The sequence below is a fragment of the Lactuca virosa genome, chromosome 7 (assembly GCF_052849685.1).
Source record: "Lactuca virosa cultivar CGN04683 chromosome 7, Lactuca_virosa_CGN04683_v6, whole genome shotgun sequence".
In the NCBI taxonomy this organism is placed as follows: Eukaryota; Viridiplantae; Streptophyta; class Magnoliopsida; order Asterales; family Asteraceae; genus Lactuca; species Lactuca virosa.
The window spans coordinates 150,806,054-150,823,652 of NC_136432.1; positions in this window are offsets into that span (position 1 = coordinate 150,806,054).

Consider the following 17,599-nt stretch of genomic DNA (forward strand, 5'->3'; position numbering starts at 1 on the left):
CAACACTCTTTGGAAAATACGCCAATAACCCAGATCGTCCCTTCCAATGGACCAACAACAATCTCGGAAATAAAACCCACCGGCGGTCAAAACCAGACCACCACTGGTTGCTCCAAATAGTCAAGGACGTCTCTGGTAGCGACCTTCACCCCCGCTGTTGGTTGTTTTCCAGTTTTCTTGACCCAAATCAACACCCAAGCGATCTCCTACAGCCGGCGACCAAATACAAAGCTCCACCGGCTAACCGATTCCCCGATGAAGCATCTCTGAGACACCCCAGCCCCGACAAAGCGACGCCGGGGAAATACTTCTGCTTCGATCTCGTCTACAACCAACGACGAACTCCAAAAAAAAAGTATCATCGTAAGCTGGTAGCCCTTATGTACAGGTTACACACGAAAAAAGAAGAAGAAGAAATGTCATCACCATAAATCTTCAGATTTCGAGTCGTTATTTCATTTCCTTTTTGTGTGTTTCTCCATTGCAAATCACGTAAAGTAGCTCCAAAAAATAAACAGCATGGTGGGACAGCAGGGAAAGTATGAGGCTCTAGCACCTTTCAAAAAAAAAGGCAACTTGCGTATAAATCAACAAAAAGAAGAAAGGAAGCCACATCCCTTTTTTGTGTTCAAGATGATTCGTACAAAAAAAAGGGAAGGAATATGGGCTCAAACTTGCATATTGGCTACTTTTTCCTGATCATGGACTCCTTCTTTCTAATGGGCTATTACCATTTCGTATTGGGCTTGACTTATGTTGGAATCTCTTTCAAAATGGGCTTTCTTATGCTGGGCTTCTACATTATACTGGGCTACATTAACATTAATTAAAATGGGCTATCCGTTTAATCAAATTTAAACAGCCACTCAAGGTTCACTTGCTACAATCCCGAAACAAAACCCGAATTTAGAAGATATTCTGCGACTTGCACCGCTCGACGTTCTCAAAAAAAAGGGGGGGGAAAGGAGGCGTGGGCCTAATAGACTACAATTTTGTTTTGGGCTCCTCACAATTTGGGCTATCTCGCATTTTTGTTTCGTTTCAACAATAAAAAATGGGTCGTCTTTGCAAGATAAGATCAACAGTTTCGTGTGCACTAATTCAATTTAGCTAAATCCAAATCAAGAAGATGCGGTCTAACTACCTCAACATTTTCAAAATTCAAAAAAAAAAGGCTTAGGGAGAAGAGTAGTACGTTGCTACTACTCGTGACGCATTCCGAAATAACCCTCAGCAAGCGTGCTGCCCGGCTATTAGCAGCTGTGGTGACCAACCCCATGAAGTCTCGCAGCTCAGCTCTCACCATTAATGGTGAGCGGCTTCCGCTAGCCTCACTGCTCAGCTCTCAACAGCCACGCCACCTAGATCCTAGCGGTCGCGCAGCTCGAATCTCAACAGCCATGCGACCCAGCTCAGCAGTCGTGCTACCCAGTCCTTGTTAGTACTTGGGTCGCCTAGCTCTTTCCAGCAGCTATGTATCTCAGCTTTCAGCAGCTATACATCCATCTTTCCCTTTCCTCACCTCCTCCAGGAAAAAAAAGGGGGGGTGGTATGACACTATGCAAAAGTAATTTTTACTCCGAATGGGCAGAGTTAGTGTACAGGAAGAGCTGATGTTGTGCATGACAGTGCACCCCCAGGGTGACACCAATATCTTCGACCGAAAGAGCAGCCTCGTGGTTCAATCCTCAAAAGACTCGTTGCCCAACTCTCAGTGGTCATGTAGCTCATGTATCGCTAGCAACTCAATGCTTAGTTCTCAGCGGCCCTGTTGACCACCTCTCGACGGCAATCTCTCTGTGCACCACTCGACAGCAACTACATTATACAACTCTAAGTAGCATTGTTGCATAGCCCTCGACGGATAGCCAAGACAGCGAGGCACCAATCACCAAACTAGTGATGCAGCAAAGCATCAGGCGCCATTACACTTCAACACGAGCTGATCACCCGGGCCAGACACATAGATTGTAGGATGCTATGCCCAGCCCTTCAAGGTTCAACACCTTGCCTTGAGTCGCTTGGTTTCTCGGCCCGACTCCATTATAGCGGCAAGCTCCGCATGCGAGGTTCAGCAACCTCACCTCGAGTCGCCTGGCTTCTCAGCCCGACTCCATTATAGCGGCAAGCTCCGCATGCGAGGTTCAGTACCCTCGCCTCGAGTCGCCTGGCTTCTCAGCACAACTCCATTATAGCGGCAAGCTCCGCATGCGAGGTTCAGCACCCTCGCCTCGAGTCGCCTGGCTTCTCAGCCCAACCCCATTATAACGGCAAGCTCCGCATGCGAGGTTCAACACCCTCGCCTCGAGTCGCTTGGCTTATCAGCCCGACTCCGTTATAGCGGCAAGCTCCACATGCGAGGTTCAGTACCTTTGCCTCGAGTCGCCTGGCTTCTTAGCCCGACTCCATTATAGCAACATGCTCCGACCATTCCACGCGACGCTCTTCTGCGTGACTTATCTACGATCGCTGGAAGCCAAGCCCAATCCATTCCGCGCGTTGCTCTCCCGCGTAACATATCCATGATCATTGGCTGCTAAGCCCAAGCTACTCTCCTAAGTCGCGCAACATAAGTCGTGCACCATAAGTCGCGCATCACAAGCTTATTCCACACCATGATCTTGGTGCTTCCTCTCTCACAGTCATCATGGTTCTCTTGTGCTCGGACGATCGATGAAGTGTTATCTACATTACACCATGCTATAGTGAGGATACTCTCCAGCAAGAAGGTCATCCCGACAGCAACTGTAACATCCCAATTTTCAAGTCCAAAAATTTCTTTTTTTATTTAATTGACTCATATAAACATTCATAAGAAAATACTATGAAAACACATCATCTCATAAAACCATGCATCATGTCTGAAAACCCGAGTCATAAAATAATAACATATCAGAGTACAATCCCAGAAAACTCCATGCGGAAATCATGTGTGTGTGTGATGCGATGCTACGCCGCCGGCTCCTTCCCCTTAGACGAAGAGGTACCTGAAACCAAAACCGAAACCGTAAGCACAAAGCTTAGTGAGTTCCCCCATCATACCACATACCATACAATATCCTCGGTATCTTTCAACCGGTAATCATCGTCGGTATCTTTCAACCGGTAATCACCATCGGTATCTTTCAACCGGTAATCATCATCGGTATCTTTCAACCGGTAATCATCATCGGTATCTTTCAACCGGTAATCATCATCGATATCTTTCAACCGGTAACTGACATCGGTATCTTTCAACCGGTAACTGGGGACTATTCCACCCCCTACCACTAGCATACAACAACAAGATATAAGCATATAGTCAGGCATATCCGGGTACTGACCTACCCCTTTGGTCCTAAGGACCGCTATCAGGGATACCAATCCCTATCATACACGTAACATATCACACAAATAAAACTCATGACCAAAGCATGTAACCAGACCAAGATAATTATCACAAAGACAATCATCTTCTAAATACTCCTCTTTGGTGGGCCGGCATTGTGGCCTTAGACCCACCCCTACTGGAAGGTAACTCACCTCGTACGAGAAACTGCTGATAAGCTGTGCGGGAAACTTCCGTCCGCTGCTGCTCCGGAAATCCTCCGGCTACAATCCCCACAAAACACTCAGTTAGAAACTGATATCTACTCTTAGGGTAAAATGACCATTTTACCCCTAACCAAGTCCAAGCCAAAGTCAACTTCCAGTTGACCCGACTCGCTGAGTTGGGCCGTCAACTCGTCGAGTCCCTTCCCTTTACTCGTCCTTATCCACGACTCGACTCGTCGAGTTTGGCAACGAATCGACGAGTTCCCCTTCCTTACGAACATCAATGAACCTTCATCCGACTCGTCGAGGTTACGCTTCTTAGCTACCCCGCCCCGACATTTTATCGACATCAGTGTCGCGTAACACTCTTTAGCGGCCTCGGTCTACATGATCGCAACAACAGTTATGTTGCATCTCACCGACCGGGTCACACTCCTCTCAACGAAGGAGTATCAAGCCAGCTCAAGCCACATAAGCAATGCTTGGCTCATCACACAACCCCACGGCTCTCGTGGGCGAGGTTCGGTCATTTCTCTTTATTATTTATTGTATTGGTGCTTTATCTAGTCCGATCCGATTGTCAGCAACCCAATCGCATCAGAGTAGGGGGACTTGACGACGCACAGTTTATATGACTAGTTCCAGTCTGATGTCATTGCCGTGTACCAATAACATCAGACTGGGGGGGACTTGATGATATATGGTCCATTAGCATGGCCTAGACTGATCTAGAGCGCCAGCCTGGCCTGGCGCGCTCCTGCCAGCCCTGCCTGGCGTTCCCTTGCCAGCCTTGCTGGGGACTCCCTTGCCAGCCATGCTGGGGACTCTCTTGCCGGCTCGGCCAGGCGATCCCTCGCCTGGCGCTCCCCTTCCATCCTTCCTAGTGCGCGCCCGCCAGCCCTGCCTGGGGCACCCCCGCCAGCCCCGCCCGGCGCCTCCGGGCGGCCTTGCCCAGCTCCTTTCTAGTTGGGTCTGAATTGGGCTTGGCCTAATGCCTGACCTAATTCCCCTTGACCTAATTGTCCCCTATATAATGAACAGTACCTCCTCCATGGAGAGGGATCTTCCCCATGGCTCAGCCGCCACACTATACTCCGGCCGGGTGGCTCAGCCGCCACCCGCCGCCGTCAACCGCCATACACCACTACTAGCACCAAGATGGTTCTCTCCAGCTATGGAGGACCATCTCAGATCTATCAGCTGATCTAACTTGACCGTCGGAGCCCGCTCCCGGGGCACAGTCCCTGGGGCGGCTCTAACGACTTTGCACTGTGATGTCCAGATCTCCGCCGCATCAGAAGACCAGAAGACTCGCTGGAGGTAGATGTCGCATCAAGTATCATGTTTTATGATCATCCTAATGATTATGGAACCATGTCACAATTGATCCTCTAAGAACACTTTAGTGCATTTATATGACTAAGAAGAGGAATCATGTATTGTTGAAATGGTTAAATCAAGAAGATGAGTCATACTTCATTCCAAATCAAGCTTTAGAGTCATACTCTAGTTACTCCAAGTTGCACTTTAAGTAACATGTTCTAAGTAGGTTTATAACACCTCATGAAATGTGTAGTAGAAATGTTGTCTTGCTCTAGCACATTTAAAATTGGTAGTTATGATTTTTTTGTTAAAACAAAGACCATGAAGTGTTTCTTGATAAGAACCCACACTAACTCTTGAATATTTGTATGTCGAGGAATGTTCCTTGACAGAGAATCTTATATGCCAAGGAGTCAGTGGGAGTCTTGTTAATCTTGAAAAGTTTTAGGAGACAATCGAGAATAAACCTTTTAGTAATCACTAGCACACAACCTAAGGTTTATAACCTATCGTGTTGACACATTCTTGTTTCTGTGCCCATTCCAGTTGAGTTGGCAATGCTTATGATTTCTATGGTTTTCATTTGACTGCATAAGGCAAAGTACCTTGATCAGTGAATGTACATTGGTATGTATGGGTGAGCTGCTCAAACTTGGAAGCACTGGTAAGCCCTTGTGCTACCGGATGGCAAGAAATTAAGATTAAACAAGTTCAGTCCATATGAGTTTGAAATTTTCATAAACCTTGTCTTATGATAGTGGTTAGAAATGACAAAATTCGCATAGATAGGAACACATACACCATAAAATCTAAGTGGCAAGAGGTTTTGCTCTACTTCATGAAAATGATTGTGAGGAAACGCTTTCACTTGTAGATTTTAAAGAGTTGATTAGTATCATTAGAGTTAGTAGTTGTGATAATTGCGTTCTCAAATTCGAGTACGATTACAGCATCCATTTTCATAGTTCGAATTGTGAGAAATGGCAAATAGTTTGAATATTCGGGACTTATTGCTATAAGTTCTGAAAAGGTTTAGACACACACATAAGCTATCTAATGAAAGGTGTATAAGCTTGAAGAGTCTAGATAAAGACTTATCGAAGCATCACATATTAGAAATCTGAACTTTGGTAAGAAAGTCAATAGGTATTGATTTCTAGAAGTCCAGCTGATTTCTAGGTACATGTCAAAGCTAGCGGGAGCATAATTGTTATGCTGGCAAGAGTATAGTTGTTATGCTAGTGGGAGCATAATTGCTATACTAAGTGTTGCAAGTAGGCAATGTTGGTTGTAGGAAACAAAGGTTGCAAATTTGCAAGTTGCAAAGTTTGGGAGTTGTTTCGCTATAGAAAGTTATAGGGGAAAGAGCACTTATACTTCAATTCAAATCTAATAGTTTAGATTGAAGGATCTAATAAAACTTAGTCATGAACATATATAGATATCATGTTAAAATGATTCAACATAGGAAATTCAATATATGGAAATATTATAGCACGAGACTGATCAAGTCTTTATCTAAGACATTATGTATCGAATACATATGCTTTAGATATAGGATTGATCACATATGCTATAATATTCACTCGTTCTAATTTTCCAAATGCTTAGGACATTAAGAGGGAAAAGGACTAGAATCGGATATGACTAAAGTTGTTAAACAACTGTCAATGACAATTTGAGGTTTGCCAAGGATTGGTTGCATGTGGACAGTTGGAAGTATAGTGTAATTTTGGAAGAACCATATTGACATGTTCTGAGTAGAGGTTACTCTTGTTCAGAATTGATAGTCATATGGGAATATGGAAATGTTTCCATAGTGGGAGTTGGTTATTGAGATATGTGTGTAAGATTAGTAACTTTAATGCAAGAAGGATGTTCAAGGAATGCTCTTTGAATGTGAGACTTCATTTCCATGGAATTGGTTTTGTAACCAATATCCAATGGAATGCTTTGTAATATCATTGGCAAAGTCTCTGTGACTTTGGTGCCTTGACATTACAAAAGGATCATTGCATATAAGTTTAAACTCTAACAGATTCTAGTAGGGGCGAGAATTTGGTATTCTTACACGTGTGATAAAGATTTGGAATTGTGAAATGAGCATCATTGGAAATGTGTTCAATTGATCTGTTTCACAAAGGAAGGACCATATATAAACATAGTGTGCGTGCTTGGAGCATGGCATGATTGTTGTTTTAATTCAAGTATTAAGTGGATTACTCGAAACATTATAAAATGAATAAAGCCTGATTAATATGGTGATTAAATAATAAGTGTTTTATTTATATTCAAAAGTTTTAAGACCATAGTTAATTAGGTAATTCCTATGTTTTACTTTGCATGTTTTACTTCCCGGATAACTAGGTTATTCTAACATCCACAGTCGATCATACTTTTGGAAGTAAGTAGTGAATTAAGACTGTCATGAATCTGACTGTAGATTGTCTAAGAGCTTATACATGGCACTGGTTTGCTGCAGTATTCATGAGTACTTTTGAAATGGAGATTTGAGTATTGGATTTACCCACGCTCAATGAATTACTTCATGGATTTTATCACGAGTAATTTTGAGATGATAATATCTTATATTCTTGAAATGGAGACATATGAGTTGTTTATGAGTCAATTGTTCATTGATAATACGTAAACGCATCAGTAACTTGATGTTATAAAATGTATTGTTATGCGTGATTTGATGAGTGAATAGTGCAAGCATATGAGTCGAATTTTATCCGTTCCTTTTGCGCTAACGGGAAAAGCGATATCTGTGGGCCCCTCGATGATTTAGTGATGACATCTTAAGCGCTTGGCCAAGCCTGGACTAAATTAATGTTTTCAATTAGTAGTCTGTTGCCAGTCATCATAAATCGAAAATCAGGAAACAAATCTTGGACAGAGAGAATGATTATAATCCATGTCTCATGTCCATACGATATCTTGTAGAACGCTAGGATATTTGATCACTTATCTAAAGGACACGTAACTGACTAGGTCAGAGTTCGACAGCAACTTTTGAAAGCTACGATTGTTAGTCAAATTTTGAGGTCATACTTGCAATCATAGTTATTAGACTTATCCAAGTGGGAGACTATTGGATTAGGAGTCTAAGCCCATAGCTATAATTGGTATGTACTTGATTTGATTGTAGCATGGTCCTTTTGGGTTGCCTTCACCCATGCAACTTGACAGGATGACTATTGGAGAGAGAGTTGAATTTATTATTTGGAATAATAAATTGGTGGTTAAAATTATTTATTAATATATTATGAAAATAATATATTAATTAGAAATCATATTATTAATTAGTAATTAATCAGAAATTAATCTGGGATTAATTTTGGGATTAAAGGAACTGATTAATAATGGAGGGGCTGTTTTGCAAATCATTGATAGTTGTGAAACTGGGCTATTGGACTCTTTATGATGGAATGGACGAAAATTATAGGAGGCCCTATGAGATTTTCGTCCAAGGCCTCATAATGAGGAGTCCATGGGCTGCTTAAGTCCTAAGCAGGAAATTAGGGTTTCCACCTGAAAACCCTAGTAGCCACAAGTATATAAGGAGTGTTTCTCTTGGATTTTCGGCCAACCTAACCCTTGGAAGAACCCTAGCCGAATTTCTAAGTGAATTTCCACCTCTCTCCTCTCATCCTCTTGCATAGAGTGTTTGTGAGCCATTAGAGGTGCAACATTTGGTGCACTAAGCTTTCAAGAGTCAAGGATCTTCAAAGTTGTTCTTGTTATTACTATATAACAAGTAAGGTAATCTTCTAACCCTAATTTATACATGAATTTCAATTTGTATGCTAGTTTCCAGGGTTATTGCTTTGTTATTCAATTTGCATGTTCAATTAGTGAAAAACTTAGATCCAAAGCAATTAGGGTTGCATGATCACATAGGATGTTGTTATGCTCAAAACCCATCAGATTATTCCTAACATTCTCCCCTTAATCTAGAATCTTCATGTCTCTTACTCCAAGCATTTCACATTGCTTCAAACTTCACTTTTTTCATGGGCTTGGTAAAGATGTCATCTTTCTGCTCATTAGTATTCACATGCTTTACTATAACATTTCCCATTTCTATATGCTTATGAATGAAGTGATATCTTGTATCAATATGTTTACTTCTTCCATGAAAGACTGGATTTTTCATCAATCCAAAGCTTACTTGTTATCCACATTCAATTCAAATGAACCAAGTTTTCTTCCGGTTAACACACCAAGCAACCTACTTATCCATATGCCTTGACATGTTGCATTACTAGCTGCCATAAATTTTGCTTCACATGATGACAATGCAACACACTTTTGCTTTTGTGAATTCCAAGTAACAAGATTGTTGTCTAAGTAAAATGCCATTCCACTTGTACTTCTTCTATCTTCAACATCTCTTGCTAGATCATTATCAGTGTATCCAATCGCGCTATTCTTGCCACCTTTCATATATGACAAGCCATAGTCCACAGTTCCTTTTACATACCTTAGTATGTGCTTCACAGCTACTTGATGTTGCTTGGTTGGTTTCTCCATTAAGCGACTCACAATGCCTACAGAATAAGCTATGTCGGGTCGTGTGTGAGTAAGATATCTTAGCCCTCCTATGATGCTCCGATATGAGGTAGGATCCACGAGTTCACCTTCTTTATCCTTAGTCAATTGTAGATTTGATTCCATTAGGTACCTGGAAGGATTACAATCAAACATCCCAGCCTTCTTTAGGATGGTGTTAGCATAATTCATTCGTCTCAATGTGAGACCATTTTTATGTTGATTAACCTTGATGCCTAAATAGTAAGCTAGCATCCTAAGGTCAGTCATTTCAAACGCCTTGCTCATTTGTTGTTTGAACATCATTATCTCATCCTTATGACTTCCGGTGACAATGAGATCATCAACATAGACACCGATTATTAGTATGCTCCCCTTCTTTTTCTTCGTGTAAACTGAATACTCTTGTAGACACCTTTCAAACCCCATCTCTTTCATGCATTGGTTTAAGCGAAAATTCCAAGCTCGTGGAGCTTGGCGCAAACCATACAAAGCTTTTTGCTAATTTGTACACCATTTTTGCTTTATCTTTCTTCACGAATCCCTCCGGTTGTGTCACATAAACTTCTTCTTCTAAATTGCCATTTGAGAAAGCCGATTTCACATCAAGGTGATGTACATTCCATCCATTTGAGGCAGCAAGAGAAAGTACGATTCGAATGGTTTCCAAACGAGCAACCGGCGCAAACACTTCATCAAAATCCATGCCTTGTTTTTGTGTGTATCCTTTAGCAACTAGCCTCGCTTTATATTTCAATTTGTAGGTCCCCACTCCCACTTAGCATCTTCTTCGAAAATCACATCTCTTCCCACTCGAATTGCTCCAATTTCCGGATCAAGTAGTCGATAACATTTTGTACCTTTTTCGACTCCAAAGTGTAGTAGCTTCTTACTTCTATCATCGAGTTTTTTTAGATGTGTTCCTACTATTTTTGCATAAGCAACACACCCAAAAACTCTCACATGATCAATGTTTGGCTTTCGATCGGTCCATAGCTCATAAGGTGTTGACTCTTTCAATGCTTTTATGGTTATTTGATTTGGAATGTAGACTGAGTGACTCACAACTTCACCCCATAGGACTTCTGGAACGTTCATACCTTTTAGATTGCTTCTCGCCATCTCTACTATTGTTCGGTTGCGTCTTTCTACAACACCATTTTGTTGTGGGGAATAAGGTGTTGTATAGTGGCATTTCAATCCGGTTTCATCATAATATGTAGTGAATTGTGTTGATAAAAATTCACCGCCCCGATCAGTTCGAAATACTTTTAGTTTTAACCTGTTTCAACTTCAACTTATGCTCTAAATTTCTTAAAAACAATTAAAGCATCATCCTTGTTTTTCAACATATAAACCCACATAACTCGTGTATAATCATCGACAAGTAACATAAAATACCTGTTTCCGGATGGTGTTGGAGGTGTGATCGGACCACAAAGATCTCCATGCACAAGTTCTAGTCGTTCTTTAGCTCTAAATTTGGTGTGCTTTGGATAGGATTTTTGAGCTTGCTTGTAGATCAAGCAAGCTTCACACAAACTTGTAGGAACTTCAATTTTTGGTAAGCCTTCCACCAATCTTGTATCAGCCATGTGTTTTAGTGCATTGAAGTTAACATGTCCAAACCGCTTGTGCCACAGCCAAGATGCCTCGCCTTGTTTGGCAAGTAAGCATTTCGAAACTTCTTCTTCAAGTATGGCCTTGTACAAACGATTGCTTGATTGTTGAACTTTCAATAATAGTTTTCCTTGTGGATCATGAATCCATAAATACAATCCAAGCATCACAATCTGATCTTTATGTTGAGCTAATTGTCCCAAGCTAATAATATTGCTACATAACCTTGGTATACAGTATATCTCTTTCAGCAATCTACTTTCACCATTCTTGCATTTGAACGTAATTGAACCCTTCCCCTCTATTCGAAAACTAGATCCATCACCAAATTTCACATAACCTCTAGTAGACAGATCAAGGGTTTGAAATTTGCCTTTTTCGCCAGTCATGTGGTTGCTTGCTCCATTGTCGAGATACCATACTTTTGATTGAGTTCGAGTTTGTTCACTTGATCTTAGCTTGGGATTAACTTTTTCCTCATTCAAGTAAACTTCATCGTTTACTTGGGCTGCAAGCAGAAGTGCCGACTCATGATCATTCTGTCCTTGAGTTACGTTGGCTTCATGATTCCTCTCACGACGTGGGTTTTACACACAGCAGCATAATGACCAAACTCTTGATAGTTATACCATTGAACTTTAGATTTATCACGAGGTTGATATGAGTCATTCTTTGTCACACCCCCAAACCAAGGATGGCGGAAACGTCCGGGGGTGGAGGACTTCATGTATAGTATCACAACAACGAGTATAATAGTGCTCAAAGTAAATAAAACCATCATAAATATAATTGAAAAGGTTACACCATAGTATATGTTTACATGTTTCACAATCAATTACATTATGATGACAAAATGAACTGTTTGACGATTTAACGTCCCATCCTCAAAATGCTGTTGGTTTCCTGTTCCACTGATTTCCTGAGAATACAAGTAGTTTTGAAAAGTGTCAACAATTAAGTTGGTGAGTTCATAAGAGTTTTGTTTGAGGAAAAAGTCATTTTCCTTGTAAAAACGATAGAGTATGATTCCAGAAAATCCAATATTTTCTTTATAAAAGTCATGTAGTCCTAAATGTCAAGACCGAAATGTACAAGTATTTTTTCCATACTTAAAGTAATTCATGCAAGTTTAAATCGACATAAACTCGTTTAATTTAGAAGTAAAACCCGTAAATCTTATGTTTTGTTAATACCCCATGCGAGTTATTATAACCATGCTATGACTCAGTCGGCCTCGTAATACGACGTTCTTCAGGCATCGCAAGTTAAATGACACTTGTCACATCAGACCTTCCGGTCTAGCTGTTGCATGCAGCTCAGGTGTGGGTTTGTCAGACCCAATATACATCTATACACAACTATCGCACTCTCCCTACAAGAGACTCTGGTTACAATTTACAGGACTTTTGACTTTGTTACTTTGAAGGTAACACGAAGCGAATGTCTCACAAATTTATTCATTAACAGATTTACGTGAACTGAACTGAAAACCCCTTGGTAAATGAGTTTGAAATGTAAATGAAACATAAACTATACCTATTATAGTTTATCCAAAACGTTTGTAATGTAAAAGAACCCTTTTATAAAAATACATTAGTGTTATGAATCCATAAACTATTACTATTATGTAGTATATGAAAACCCATTTGTTTTGAGAGTAAAACCTTTCTCATGTAGTAAAAATCCATAAACTATGCTTATTATAGTTTATTATATGTGTTCGAAATGAATGAAGAATCCTTATCATGAATGACTAAATTTCAGTTTATGATGATAAACTAACAAGAAAATACATTTAATATTTAGAACTTATGGTTATACACTTTGCTCAACATACTACAAAGTGTTATGAAAGTTGTAAGCTGTTAACTAGTTTTTAACCTTTCTACACTGTTTTAGAAAAATCATAGAAAAATCATACGAAGTCAAAAACTGAATCCGTAAATTCTAAGAGTTCATAAAATGTGTCTAGTTTATTCATAATTTTTATTATTATTTTTAGAAGTCTTTAACTTGTGTTAAAATGTTCATATTCACAGACTGGTCCGAATTCGTTTCTGAAATGATAGGCAGTTTTGTAAAAATCACCATAAATCGTAGAAAAATCTTATGGAGATGTGCAAGTAGTCATTTTAAAGGTATAAACCTGAACTATTTGTATCGATTACAGTTTTGAAAACTAAAATGTTTAAGTTGACCAAAACAGTCCGTGAATGGAGTTAAACTTTTCTGATGAAAACTGTTGGATGAGTTTAGTTGTGTTCTTGGTGTTTTAACTTGTATTCCCCCCCCCCCCCCCTTAAAACTTAAGAAAAACATGAAAATATAGGGGTATGAACTCACCTTGAGTGATTTCAGTAGACGGATGATGGAGAAAAGAAGTGTTCAACTCAAGAACACTTAGATGATGCTTGAAGATTCGAAGATCTAACAACAAATATGACAATATTAGTGTAAGGAACTCATGATTTGAGTGAAGAAGTGTAAGGAAATCAAGTGTGGGAAGAGATTTACTTACCAAGGTGTGTGGAGAGCTCAAGATCAGCCTTGAATCTCTAATTCTTGGTGAGAGGAAGTGAGAGAGAATGTGTTTTGCTCTTTGGTGAAAAGTGAGTGAAATGGGAGGAGAGATGAGATTTTCAGCTTTTGGTGAACCTTTACAGCTGGAGGAGGGGTGTCAAAGGACAAATAGTTGACTAGGTAGGCGGAATAGTGACTGAGGGTTGTACTATGAAAGTATGGGGGAGGTTGCTTGTGTCATACTCTAGATAAAGTCAACACTCTACCCCAAAATCTAACTTAATAGATTTTATTCTTGGACAAGGATTTCCCCCAAAAATATGATTAATGTAACGACCAAAAATTCCAACCAATTTAAAACATTTTATTTCATTCAAAAACCATTAAGTTCATACATCTTGTTTTCAAAATAGTTTAGACATCAGAGTATCCCGCAGAACCATATCACATAAATCATAAAACATGATGAGCGGTACGATCACGCCTTCGCCTTGCCACGATCTCCTGAAGTACCTGAAACAATAAACTGCAACTGTAAGCCCGAAAGCTTAGTGAGTTTCCCCCAAAGTACCCATACACACATAAACATACGCATACAACAAAGAACAACATGCTATGGGTCCAATCAACCTTCCGGTTGGAATACCCTTGGCCCTCAACCTTCGGGTTGGAATGCCAACATACAACGAGCCCAATCATCCTACCGGGATGGAATACTCTCGGCCCACAACCATCAGGTTGGAATGCCCATACACCTATACATACAACTACAGCTACTATGGGTCCAATCATCTCGCAAGATGGAATACCCCAGGCCCCTCAACCATCGGGTTGGAATGCCAATCTACTATGAGTCCAATCATCCTACCTGGATGGAATACTCCTGGCCCACAACCATCGGGTTGGAATGTCCCACCTCCTATCATACAATAACAACTACCATGGGTCCAATCATCCCTCAGGATGGAATACCCCAGGCCCCTCAACCATCGGGTTGGAATGCCAACCTACTATGAGTCCAATCATTCTATCTGGATGGAATACTCCTGGCCCACAACCATTGGGTTGGAATGCCCCTACACTAGCAACATGCACACATAACAGGCAACCACATAACACTCTACAGAACCAACATACTAAGGCCCTATCATCCTACCGGGATGGAATGCCTTCTGCTACTGCTCAACATACATATCCCGCAGGTAACCTCCTACCAGCGTACATAAGGCAAGACCAACTACAGGTCTATAAATATAACCACTACCCAACTACCAGGGTGCTGATCCAACAAAACATGCCATCACTTAGCTATCCTATCCTCTAGGATACTATGCTAACAGAGCATAACATCATATCATTATCCTATCTACCAGGATACTAGCAAGCATATCATCACGTAAGCATAACAAGCTCTAAACAACAATTCAAAGGGCCGGCCTTGGTGCCTTAGACCCTTGAGTACAGTGAGGATAACTCACCTGAAACGAAGAACCGAACCACGAAAGCACACTCCCGAAGCACTGCTCCAAACCCCAACACCTATTGCCATCAATGGACCATTGACATAAATAACCAATTACCATAACACCCATGAAGGTCAAAGTCAAAGTCCAGGCCAAAGTCAAACTTCATGACTGACTCTACTCGCCGAGTCAACCCGTTGACTCCTCGAGTCCTTATACTCTGAAAACTCTTAGAACACGACTCAACTCGCCGAGTCACCCCAAGACTCGCCGAGTCCAACGATCTCCGAGTCCCATCCTGCTCGACTCACCGAGTCACCTCCCGACTCACTGCTTCAAGGTTTAACCAGAAGAGATTGGGGTTTTGCGACCAAACTCGCCGAGTCCAAGGCAATCTTCAACAGACTCGCCGAATTGTTCTTCCAACTCGCCGAGTCCATGCACATGTTCATACAACTCGTCGAGTACACCCATGTGACTCGCCGAGTCTCTCCAGTTTTCAATCCATACAGTGGCTTTTCGAACCATGCAGAGGCTCCAATCCATAGATCCACTCTTCTACAGTCTAACCCTCACATAAAGTGGCAAACTTTACGTGAAACCAAGGAGATATAGGCCCAAAACACTCTAGGGCTAGGGTTAAGGACTAGGGGGCTTCACCAATATCTCTTAGACAGGAGCTTTATGACATTTTGGACCATCACAAGCCTAGATCTGAGGTAGCAACCTCAGATCTAAGCCTCTAACTCGAAATAGCTCTCAATCATACCAAAAATGCCCCAAATCTCAATGATAAAAGATCTACATGCAAAAGAGCCCAAGCAACAGATTATTACCTCCAATATAAGCTCCAACTGAAGTAGATCCCGGATCTACACCACTCCTTTGTAGCAAGCCTCTTGATCTTCAAGCCCCTTTCCAAGATTTCCTCTTCCAAAGCTCTATTCTCTCTATTAATGGAGGCTCACTCGATTTTAGGGTTTCTGGATCTCAAAAGGATAGTAAAGAGGCTAAGGGTGGGTTATAATGTTCTTTATATAGGGCACAACCCTCGGGATTAGGGTTTTCTCTCTACAGCACCAACTCGTCGAGTCCAAGCCGCAGACTCGGCGAGTTGGCCACTTAAACCGCGACAGAATTCCCGCTCTGACTCGGCGAGTAAGCATGCCTACTCGTCGAGTCCTTTCTTTTATTTACACTTTTGGCCCTTCATTGAACTTCTGAAATTTCGGGATGTTACAATTAAAAATGAATATTTAGGGTCTCTTATATTAAATTACGAGTTTTGGTGAAAATCCCGCGTTAAAATCACGAAAAACGGGCTTAAAACGAAGATTGGGTCAAAAACCGGGAAGAAAATGCTAATTTCCGAAGTCTGGCCGAAGGTTGGGTCTTGAGAGGGTTAGAACCGAAGGTAGGGTTCGGTTGGTGCATTGGAACCAAGAGTAAGAGGTTCGGTCCGAGCCTCGCAGGCGAACTCACCAGAAGGGATCGAAGGCGAGGGTTCGGTTCAGCAGATCGGATCAGCAGCTTCGGTTCGGTCCTCCTAGTTCGGTTCTTAAGGCTGTTCGGTCCAGGAGGCTTCTTAGGGTTTCGCTTCTTAGGGGTTTCGGTTCCTTAAGGGAGGTTCGGTTCCTAAGAGGGTTCGGCTCCTTAAGAGGGTTCGGCTCCTTAAAGCTGTTTTTCGCGTAAACTTCCGTTTTCGAGCGATTTTCGACTAAATTAAGGGTCGGGATGCCCCGAGTGATTATAAAAAGTTGAGAGAGATTTTGAGAGAGATTTGGGAGAGATTTTACACACTTGGAGAGATTTCTCATACAGAGAGAGATTTGGGAGAGATTTCACACACTTGGAGAGATTTCTCATACAGAGAGAGATTTGGGAGAGATTTCACACACTTGGAGAGATTTCTCATACAGAGAGAGATTTGGGAGAGATTTCACACACTTGGAGAGATTTCTCATACAAAGAGAGATTTGGGAGAGATTTCACACACTTGGAGAGATTTCTCATACAGAGAGATATTTGGGAGAGATTTCACACACTTGGAGAGATTTCTCATACAGAGAGAGATTTGGGAGAGATAGAGTGAAAGGGGTTGAGAGAGACTTCGTTTGCGACCTTTTTAAGTGTTTGGCTTCGTAACTCAAGGTTTGTACACTCTGTTAAGCCTTGTTATGAATGTTATACGCTCCCGAGGGGTTAAGGAATAATGTTTTATCGAATAGATTCATCACTTACCCTGATTAGGGTTTAGGATTTCCGAACACATGAAAACTCTAAGTGATACTTTGTATTAAGATTGCGAGTAGTACAATAAGAATCACAATGGAAACCCTAATATACAAGGGTTAGATGAGTTGACCGGTTTGACTTGTTGACTTTGGTTGACTTTGACTTGACCAAAAATTGACGGTTGTCACATCATCCCCCCGTTAGAAAGAATTTCGTCCCGAAATTAGCACTTTGACAGGGACTTCGAGAGTTGGGGAAAGGTGTGGGAACTTTTCGTAGTACAAGAAATTGATATGGTGGGGACCAATCCGCCTGGTGTTAAATGACGACCTTGGAATTTCTTATTGTAA